Consider the following 10,407-nt stretch of genomic DNA (forward strand, 5'->3'; position numbering starts at 1 on the left):
GAAATATGTAAACAGAATCCAACTAATAACTCGAAAAAAGTTACTGAGTGTCAATGCAGTTCGTTCTCAGAATATTTTTTGCTCGAGGTACTGGCCCACTTGCACGAAACTTCTGCTAGGATGCTAACCTTGAGGCATTTCCTTTGACACAACTCTGGCAGTGCATTTCGCTTATAGGAAAGTTTATGTCAGTAGCATGTGACAAAAGTACTAGCAAGCCGGTGCCAAAGGGAATTCCTCAAGGTTAGGACCCTAGCAGAAGTCTAGTGCAAGCAGGCCCAGGTACTTACCCAAAAGTGTCCAAAGTAAAATTCAAATGTTGATATATATTTAATTAGTGAGCATATGCAAATAAGCCACTCACTGCACAACTCATCTTTAGCGAAAGTTCTCCAATAGCACCAACTTTCTATGAATTATTCCGACTGGGAACCTTCACGAAAGAAGTCGAAAAGAAATGGGACGTGGACAACAAAAGGAGTAACAATTAAATGGGGTGTTTACACTCCGGCAGTTTATTCCATGTAGCAGCTGCAGTTTTTGAAATCTAATCTGCAATATTGTAAATTGTGGTAAGCAGACTTCTGGTAGGACTCACATGATGTGAGGCCATATTCAGGTATGTTTGGTATCAGAGGGGTAGTGATTCTATTAGTAAACATATTGATGACACATAGTAGATCCTTCCTAGATACATGTAGTAATCAAAATGCATGTAAATTCTGTAAAAATATGCCTTATGAAAGAATATCATGTGCCCTGTCTAGTCCTTATGTATGAAAAGGGGGGCCATTCCCCCAAAGCCCTGAGATCAAGAGGAAAGTGTTCTCCTGCACCCACCTTCCAAAGCCTGCATACATACAAACATACATTATATCAATGTAAACAAAGGGGTTGTGTTGATAGGCCTGGTGGTTATGATGTTTTCATTGTCATCACCCATACTTGTGTTTGATCAAAAGTTGATTGCATTGAAAAGACAAAGTTTTGTTAAAAACCTTACATCCTTTTTTTTTTCTTTCCTGGGAATAGGAAGCCGCCATAGCAGAGGCTAACCTTTCCCCTACTACTTTTTAATATAATAAACATATCCCCCCCGCCACACACACACACCACTATCCCCTGCTTTTACGAAAAGTGTGCTTTGCAGCCTGTATGATAGATGAGACCTGCGCTGGGTATCTGCAACCACGTATAAGACTATGCAGTATAATAATAATACGTAATAGTATATAATTAGTTATATTATTAATATTAGTTTAACGATAATAGTATATAATAATAAACAACAAATATAACAGAGCATGTGTGGGCTTCATCATTTCACTCAACTAAATGGTTGCTGTGGCTGCAAGACATGAGCTTTATTAAACACAGTTGTGTTACAACATTGTGTTTCTTCATCTGTCTTTCAGATAGTATAGCAAAGACAAGTGCTATCTGGTCTTAGAAGCAGGAAGCATGACAGTAACAAACCAACAAACAATAATGCCTTTTTATGTATTTGTGCTTTTTATGTGCTCCAGCCTCACAACATTAGTTCTCTCATGTTCAACAGTTGCCGCTTGCATCGATCCCGTCGTATGAATGCGTGTATGAGTGAGCAAAAATGTAAGAGAGAAAGGAGGATGAATGAGAGAGAGTGGGTGGTTTGTCCCTTCAGATGACGCACCCTTGGAAGTCGCTAGGGAGGTCTGTTAGCTTAGCTCAATTGGTAGAGCCCTGGACCCGTAATCCAGAAGATGTGGGTTCGAGTCCTACAGCTGGCTAGCCTTTTCAGTGATTTCCATCTTTCATCAATAATGTGATTGCATGACAATAACTTGACCTACAATCACTGATAGAACAGCATAAATGCAGGCAAGCTGGTGGACAAACTGCATGGTAAACAACCCTTAGCGATGGGCAAATGTTGAAGACAACACGAAAAGACCGCATCCTCTCATGTTGTTTTCAGAGTACGTCCATTGATGAGGCCTGTTTACCACAAAGCATGAACTACAAGATTTGCAGAACAGTCTGCGTAAACTTCTAAAATACTTTTTTTGCGAGTTCCAAAAGATAGTGCAGTACAAAAGCAATTGTCAAAGTTCATCAAGCATCACATTGCTCTGCCCTGAGGGCATAAATAAACAAATCAAGCAAGGAAGCAGCATAACGAAGCAAAACGAACGGAATGGCTCTGCATGCAACTTTTTGATATGGACATAGTTGCAATATGTTGTGTAGAACACCAAATTACAGTAGACTCATTAATTCAAACCCCAGGTCATTACATATTTTTGTTCAAATTGTCATAAATTACTCCAAAAATATGTTGCAGGTCACCTTTTTTTTTGCCTTTCCTCTGAAGAAGTGCTATTATGAGTGAGGACACAAAAAAGCAGTCATAAGTTAATAACTGCAGAGATATTCAAAAGAAGCATGTCCATGGTTATTAGCTTAACACGTCAGTCCTCAAAACTAAATGTCTGATGTCAGCTAAAGCCCAAGCAGTAAGGGTGCCTTCCTTAGGAGACAGGCATCTGTAGGTGAGCATTATGTTCAAAGGAGGGTGTCTCAAGAGATGGCGTCAGCAACATGCGGAAGCCATCTTCTGCCCGTGGGAGGGTTTCACAACGGAATGGAAAATGTTGATTAGGCAAAAATGCCATTCAGTTAATAAGCTTTTCAATACACTGAAAACTGTGGGCTAAACATGGAGTTGACATGAAGTTTGTGTGAAGTATGCAAAAGTATGAATTATCGTAGCTCGAGGTAATGAGGGAACACCTACATTAAAATGTAGCAGGTACCAGACAAGTTTTTGTCGGTTGTTTCAGGTCTATCTTATTAACTGCCGTGAACTTGCCTGGGCTATGCTTGTATGGCATTAGCACCAGACATCATAAAACGCAATATATTTCCTCTTTCTTGTGCAACGACGGCCCGCTTAAAGACATGTCCTGAAGCTCATCAACACAACTGCTACCTGATAGCCATAGTACTGTACATGTTCATCGCATTGCCCTTGGTGGTTTGTTTTTCTTTTTGTTTGCCTTTTTTTTTGCTGGGAATAGCAACCCGCCATGGCGCAAGCTAACCTTTCCCTCCTACTTTTTTTACATATTACACAATAAAGATATCCCACATAATAGAGATCGTAGCGCCCGATTTCTCCCCGAATTCTCGTGTGTAAATAGAGCGCGATTTTTGAAAAATCATGAAACCCGAAAACGAAGAACCCTATGCATGAGTATTGCATAGGGTTGCACATGGTATTGCATAAACAGGTGACGGGTGAAACTGATGATCTTTCGTCCTGAGGTGACAACCACTATTGTCTCTTTGTCCATTACCATCACAGTCATGGGCAGAGATGAGAGTTGACCATGAGATGCAGAGACTATCATAGCCATGCGATACAGAGTGAAAAATAAAATCAGATAACATAATTTACACCACAAATGGCGATTTCAATATTGCCCGTGGAACGTGCAATGTGGGCATTTGCTAAGTCACAAAGTTACAAAAGTAATGTCTTGCTGAGCTGCGTAGTAATGAACTAACCTAAAACAAGTAACGTAACTAGTACTTGCGTTCAGTTCAAATGAGAAAACAAATATTTCAGGAATAAATGTGTGACAAAATTGGTCAGTTCTGGTTGGGTGATATCAAGTGAGACACAAGTAGCTATATCTAAATGTTCCAACTCGAAGCATCTCTTCTCTCTGCAGAAAACAATGTGAATGCCATTCCTCATCATAAGATGACCAATGCATTGATACTTCATTATTGTTTTTGCTCTTACTTGTAGCTTTTGTAGAAGTACGCTTTTCATTCATTTTAGTCTTGCTATTTTGGTGCACTTGCTATCTTTAGGTATGCATGTGTACATTATGCATAATGGTTTCTCAAGTTCAGGCACAGTTCCCTGTTAGCAGTCAGAAACACCGAATAAAGGACAAAATATAGCAATATAAAAACCTGTGTACATTCTTTGTCATACTGTAACAACATTTAGTAATGAAAGGCAAGTGTAATCGACTTTTTTTGCCAACATGTAACCACAAAAGTAAGCTGTATCAACACTATGATCATAAAAGCTTATAAATATTGGTCATAAATATATGTGAAGTGCACTGAAATACACCATAAATACAGCCTGATTACGTGTTATACCCGATTCCACACAAGAGCCTGAAGAGTTCGTGTTAAACCAAGTATTGCCCTGAATTCAATCACGTTTCAATCATGAACTAAACTGGGTGCACATTATTTGGATTTGACGCTCAAGACCACTACATGCAACTTTCTCTGCGAGAGAAAAAAAGACAAAAGGAATATAACCTGAAAATGTCCGAACTCTAGTCACTATCAGTGACTGTAGTCGGAACCACACACACAGTCTTTGTGCACGCACTAGGCACAGACTTCACTACGGCGCATTTGCTTTTGCAGATTCACTTCAAACTTCTCTACACGCCGCAAGGACCCTTTTTCAGTTTCTGTCCCACTTTCACGTTCGAACATTTTCAACTTCCATGCCGTGTATTAATGGCAACGCGACCACCCAAATAAAAGCACAACTCGCTGTCATACACTGAAAACACAGGCTCTCTACGGACTCACGCTTTCAAACACACGGAGCATAAATGTTGGAAGAACTTGCGCGTTACTTAACGCGTAATCTCAAGGCACGTCCGACCTGCAAGCCAAACCTATCTGCTTCTTTTCGCTCAACCCATCTGTCCCAACGCAACACCGCCTACAGCCGCCATTATGTCAGCAGCGTCCTGCGCCAACGCGACGCATCGGGTTTTCAGGGTTTTCTGCCGCCGCTCTTCTGTATCGGTCAGGGTTTCGAAATACGCATCCCCGGCAGGTTTTTGCTAGGTGACGGTATCGAAGGCACCGGAAGCATTGTGTGGGACTCAGGAATTCCGATACTTGATAAGTGCCGAACCCCAGAGTAACTGACTCTGCCCTTACGAGAAAGTCAGATCTGATTTTTATCTGACCTGATCACAACTTCCAGATCTGTTTTTGATCAGGAATTGGGACATTTCCAGATCTGGCTTTCTTGTCAGGCCAGTTCTGGAAATGTCCCCATTCCTGATTTGTCTGGTATCTGGCCTGATTAATATGCTAGATCTGTTATGTGTCAGGCCAGATCTGGAAATGTCCCAATTCCTGATCTGTCTGGTATCTGGCCTGATTAATATGCCAGATCTGTAAATGTCCAATTCCTGATCTGTCTTGTATCTGGCCTGATTAATAAGCCAGATCTGGAAATGTCCCAATTCCTGATCTGTCTGGTATCTGGCCTGACTAGATCTGATTGTATATCAGGCCAGATCTGACTGCAAACAGTGTCCCACATAAAATATTCACAGAGATGTAAAGAAGGTGGATATCACACCACAAAGGTAGAAAACAGCATATATGTTGTTTTCTGCTTTTGCAGTGTGGTACCACTTGTTGAAACCATTGTGCATTTCAGTCGGACACACTGTGTGCAGCCAGATCTGGCCTTATATAGTTATTGCAGTTGTGTGGTAGGTCGCAGTACTTTTCTCTTATACCTCATTATTTAATTTGGAAAGACATACCAGCTAACACATGAACTTGTGCATTAAGGGCCAGGGTTGCATAGAAATTACTCATGGGGGTGTTTGCGATATACACTTGGTGTGGATGTATTTCCCTGTCGAAAAGAAGGCTTGCAAACTTAGCGGCATATATGTAAAGCACTTTTGTTTGTCAGTGCACCGTAACAGCTGAGCCCTGAAGCTCAATATGAAGGAACAAAGTCAGTAGTTGGACTCCTCACCTTAAGATGCAGGAATGGTGTACACGTATATTGAAGAGTTTTGAAAATGCAGGACAAATGTTACATAATGCTAGACCGAGATAGGGGAAACAATATATCAGGCATTATACCTTGTTACAAACACCTGTGTTACGTCTTTCTTGTTTATGCTCCACAAACCTCCATTTCCACCATGAAAACAATATTCATTTCATTTCATTTCATTTTATTTATTTCTTCACAGATGTGAAGGGGAGGCTGAGGCAAAAAAGTCTCTAAGGGACTTGACAGAGGCCTCAGTCACCCGCCATCAGCAAAGACAATGCATATATACAGCTGAAAGCACAATATGTGGCACTGATAATACTTGATAATACAAACATGATAAGTATAATGATTTGTAACATACACTCTCGTTACTTAATCAACTCAAAAAGTTTTCGCACTACAACTAAAAAGTTTAATGAGTAAAGCAAGAAGTAGAAAGTACTGCATTCGGCTCAACATGAAAAGAAGCGGCCAAAAATGTGATTCTAATGCACAAAAACAGCCTAACAATTCACACTTGGATATTTTGGTAAGGCCATTGTCAAATGTATTTAGCAGCTTACTTAGATTGTACTGCAAAGTTTGAAAGCCATAGGAAGTCCTACATTGAAGAAAGGAGTATCTACAAGGATTGCGGTAGCTATAGACGTGGCACATGCGTTTCAAATTTGCCATGTCTAGAAACTCGTTGTCATTTTCTCTAATGGCTTTCTTATATCCTAGAGCAAGTCTGTAGTTATACAAGTTGTGAATTTTTGGTATATAATGTTTTGTGAATAAGCCTAACGTTGTATGTCTATAAGGTAACTATTCTAAAAGCCCCAAGAATTTTTTCTGAACCAGTACATAGGCTGCTATATAGTACCATATAGGCTGCTAATACTGCTAGTAAGTTAGGCACAATAAAAAAAGCGCTGTGAACTGGCTAACAGCAAGGTTGTCAACGGCTGTTTTCACCCATCCAGGTTACTTCGCCACGGTGCATTTTTGCTGACATGAACCATATAGCAAATTTGTAGGTATACCGGGTATCCATTGAGTGGATGGCAGGAACAGGTGGAAAACGAAAAAGGGAACACACAAGAGGAAACCCACTTCACAGGCAGTTTCCCTTTTTGTCAATTTGCTCAATGAAATTTAACCAACTCTCACAATCTTCAGTATGTACCAGGTTAGACTTTTCTAGTTTTCGTTAATTTATTTCATTAGCTTCTTTTCAAGGGACTGACTGCGATGAGACTAACTCTGACTAACTCTGCTTGCAATTTGGCGGTCTTTGTACTAGACTGAGCGAGTGCACATCTGCCACAGAGAATCGATACACAATGATATCCAATAGTTATGTAAAATATATACTTTATTACATGACTAGAAAACAGACCAATGTTTACACATAGGAGAATATTGCAGACCCTGCAAACACACTCATTATATGACTCCAGTAAATATATGTGCTCGGTAGTCTTACAAAGCAGGTATGTGGACCAGTACACATGCAGTTGCACTTGCTTGCTACACAGAGCCCCTCAAATACTTTTCGAGGCCAATGTGCATGCAGCCACCCAACATTCTTACGTCGCATGGCAGGTGGCAGCACACACATAATATGTTAAGTGGTGGTGTTAACATGGCAAAACATGACACATTCACTCATCGTTCACTGCAGGGCCTTTTCGTGCTTTGGGATTCCGTAGCTCACTCAGCCTCGTGCCCAGGGACTTCCTCAGCTTCTGTTCATCAGCACCCCACCCGGCAATGTTTTTCCCAAAACTCATGGTATAGTCTCAAAAAACACAAGCTATGAACTCTCCCGCACCTGCATATGAAATGTCTCTCTACACTGTTCTATAACAAAGGATGTTCAGCTTGCAAGGCACTTGTATGGAATCAACAGTCAATAGGTCGACTGCTGGTGTTGGTTAGGTCGGTTTTGCAAACGCCGTATCAATATTTTATTTTGGGTAGATCGTATACCCATACTATTCTGTCAATCTTTATTACTTCTTAATTATTTGGGATACAAAATCTTGCAGCAGTGTAAACGACAAGTTGTTGATTTTAGACGTGCACCTTGCAAGCAGTACAGAGGGGGGAAAATTTTACACAATACAGGAGCTGTATTTCCTAATTAGAGCGACACCAGAGAATCGTGGCCACCCAGTGCTGTGGCTGCATATGAGGCACTTACATCGTGCGTGCTGACTGACGAACTGAATATATGTACCAGGTGGCTTAGCTCTGCGGCCCCAGATGTCTTACTAACACCCTGCAATGCTGGTGTCTCGCAGTGACATAGTGTTCGTGCCAAACCTAAAGCGTGTCACATCCCTACGCTTTGCAGATGAGAGACAACAAACTTGAAACGGCCGCCTACAGCTGGGATTGTGGCATGAATGACATTAAAATATTATATAAATATAGGGGTCTTTGCATCTCACCTCTGTATGCACAGGTGTGTGCGTGGGTGCACATCCTGGTGAGGGGAGGGGGTGATGGAGAAGGGCAGGATGTTGTACCAAGCCTCACCCACCCACCCACACACACACACACTTCAGAGGCATGGTTACAACCACTGCCAAGAATGCAACAAGATCTCTAGATGATCTGTGCAAACACGTAGAAGACTTACCAAGGATAGCAGTAATGGCCACGGGATGAAGGCCAGGTCTTGTTTCACTTCCCCTGCCATGTAACCCTTTGGGAGGACCTCCACCAACAGAACAAGTGAGGAGTGCTTCAGATGTAAAAATTGCTGTCATCAGAGCCCGTGCCATAATGGTGGGTTTCTTGATCATGTTGATCCTTCGCAGTACAGACTCAGAAATGTAAATCCCTGTTCCTGCTTCCAGCTCCGTCACCTGAGAACAAATTGCTTCCCTTTGGAATCAAACTACAAATAGCACTACTACAATGAGAACATAATTCAAAGCTTTTGTCATCAGCACAGAACTGAGCACAGATTCATACTTCCCTAATGTCATTTGTGCGGGCACAACCACTGTGACATGAAAATGTGTGGGACGTAATGGTTTGCCTAATGGTGCTAGCAATATGCTCAACCTTACATACCATATTGTCACCTTTGCTGTATCTCAGTTGAGTGTCATTGGTACCTTGAAGTTGAGGTGAAGGACTGGCTGGTGCACTGAGCTCCCCACCACATGGCGGCGAAACAGGTTGATCCTCATCTGGGAATCCAACACACTCTGGCTGGCTCTCTTTGGGAGTTTGACTGTTGTGACATTGATGTGGCAATATAGCCTCTAGCTTCTCCACAAGGGTTTTTGCTGTTTCCAGGTAGTACATGATATCTTTAAAGAAAGTATGCGTATACATTTGCAGAGCCCAAGATAAGCCAAATTCAATTAACCTATGATTATAATGAAGGAGTCGTGGAAATTGATTATACGAGAGTGCCAGCTTCCAGATAGTGTTGCAGGAAGTGATGGCAGAAAACGGCAGTACAAACACATACATATAGGAATTGCTTTGAGGTACATCAGGCATCAGGACTCCTCACGTATTCACTACTGCTTTTTTTAATACTATTTTAATGTCTTTTGGATGGTTTGTGTTATATGATGTCCCTCGGTGGATGGTTGTACGTTTGGAAATCGTATGCAGAGACACACAGCCTGCCATAAGGCAGCTGCAGTGAAATGACTACCTCAGGAATTTAGTAACATTTCAGCTCGTAGTGCTCGATTGGGTATTTGCTGCGTGAACATGAACCTATAAATATGTCTCTTAAGCACTCCAGATTGTGAAAGACAGGTCAAACAATAAATATACACACCGGTGTGCGTATCCATTTGTGCATCCAGCTTGGAATATTTGGACAGGCTACTTTCCAAGTTCTCCACCTGATCAATCAGTCGTTTGTTCTCTGTGCGCAATGCACCAAGCTGTCCTTGACATTCATCATGCACCGTGTCTACTGTGTTCCCAGACATCTCCAGCTCTTCAATAAGATCCCGTGCCTGACGGATGAGTGGAGATTCATTTGCTTCAGCAACCTGGAAATCAGAACCAGCATTAAATTTGTTCCCCTGCTGGTAATAAAAATCGTGAAAAGGTATTGTGGCATTCCAAGCGATACTGACGATGTTGCATAGAAACCACAACACTCCTCTTCAACAAATATTTACACAGTATACTTACTCTTTTCTTGTTTGTTTCGCATATGATTTTTTCATTTTCGACAGAAGTACCCCTTTCGAATCTGCCAGTGAGGAACCAGTTATTCATGAGTTAGCATTGAAATTACACGAACAAAAGGACGTTGCGCATTTCGTATTTTCGAGTGGTTGTTCTGTAACGAGAAGCGCGAAGGCGTTATTGCCAGGGATCCTAGTTTTCAGTAACAAAAAAAAAAAAAAAAATTAAACGCAAATTTTTCCAAACTCTGCCTTTTTCTTCTTTTCGCGCCAACGATAGGTACATACATAACTTACGGTCTTTATCAAGTTCGCAAAAGGAAACTGGCAAGGTCGCTCACACACGCGTAAACCGTAACACAAAATCCTAGAAACCTAGCTGTAACCTTGCCAGTTTTCGACAACGCGACG

The 10,407-nt window shown here is 41.4% G+C and overlaps 1 non-coding gene across 1 annotated transcript; it reads left to right on the forward strand.

Annotated features, from left to right (window-relative positions):
* The first annotated feature begins 1,696 nt into the window (after nt 1-1,696).
* Nucleotides 1,697-1,769, forward strand: Trnat-cgu (transfer RNA threonine (anticodon CGU)). Its single transcript has one exon. It is a non-coding gene; the product is annotated as a tRNA-Thr (tRNA).
* Nucleotides 1,770-10,407: the final 8,638 nt, after the last annotated feature.

This window comes from Ornithodoros turicata, chromosome 1, assembly GCF_037126465.1.
Source record: "Ornithodoros turicata isolate Travis chromosome 1, ASM3712646v1, whole genome shotgun sequence".
Lineage (NCBI taxonomy): Eukaryota > Metazoa > Arthropoda > Arachnida > Ixodida > Argasidae > Ornithodoros > Ornithodoros turicata.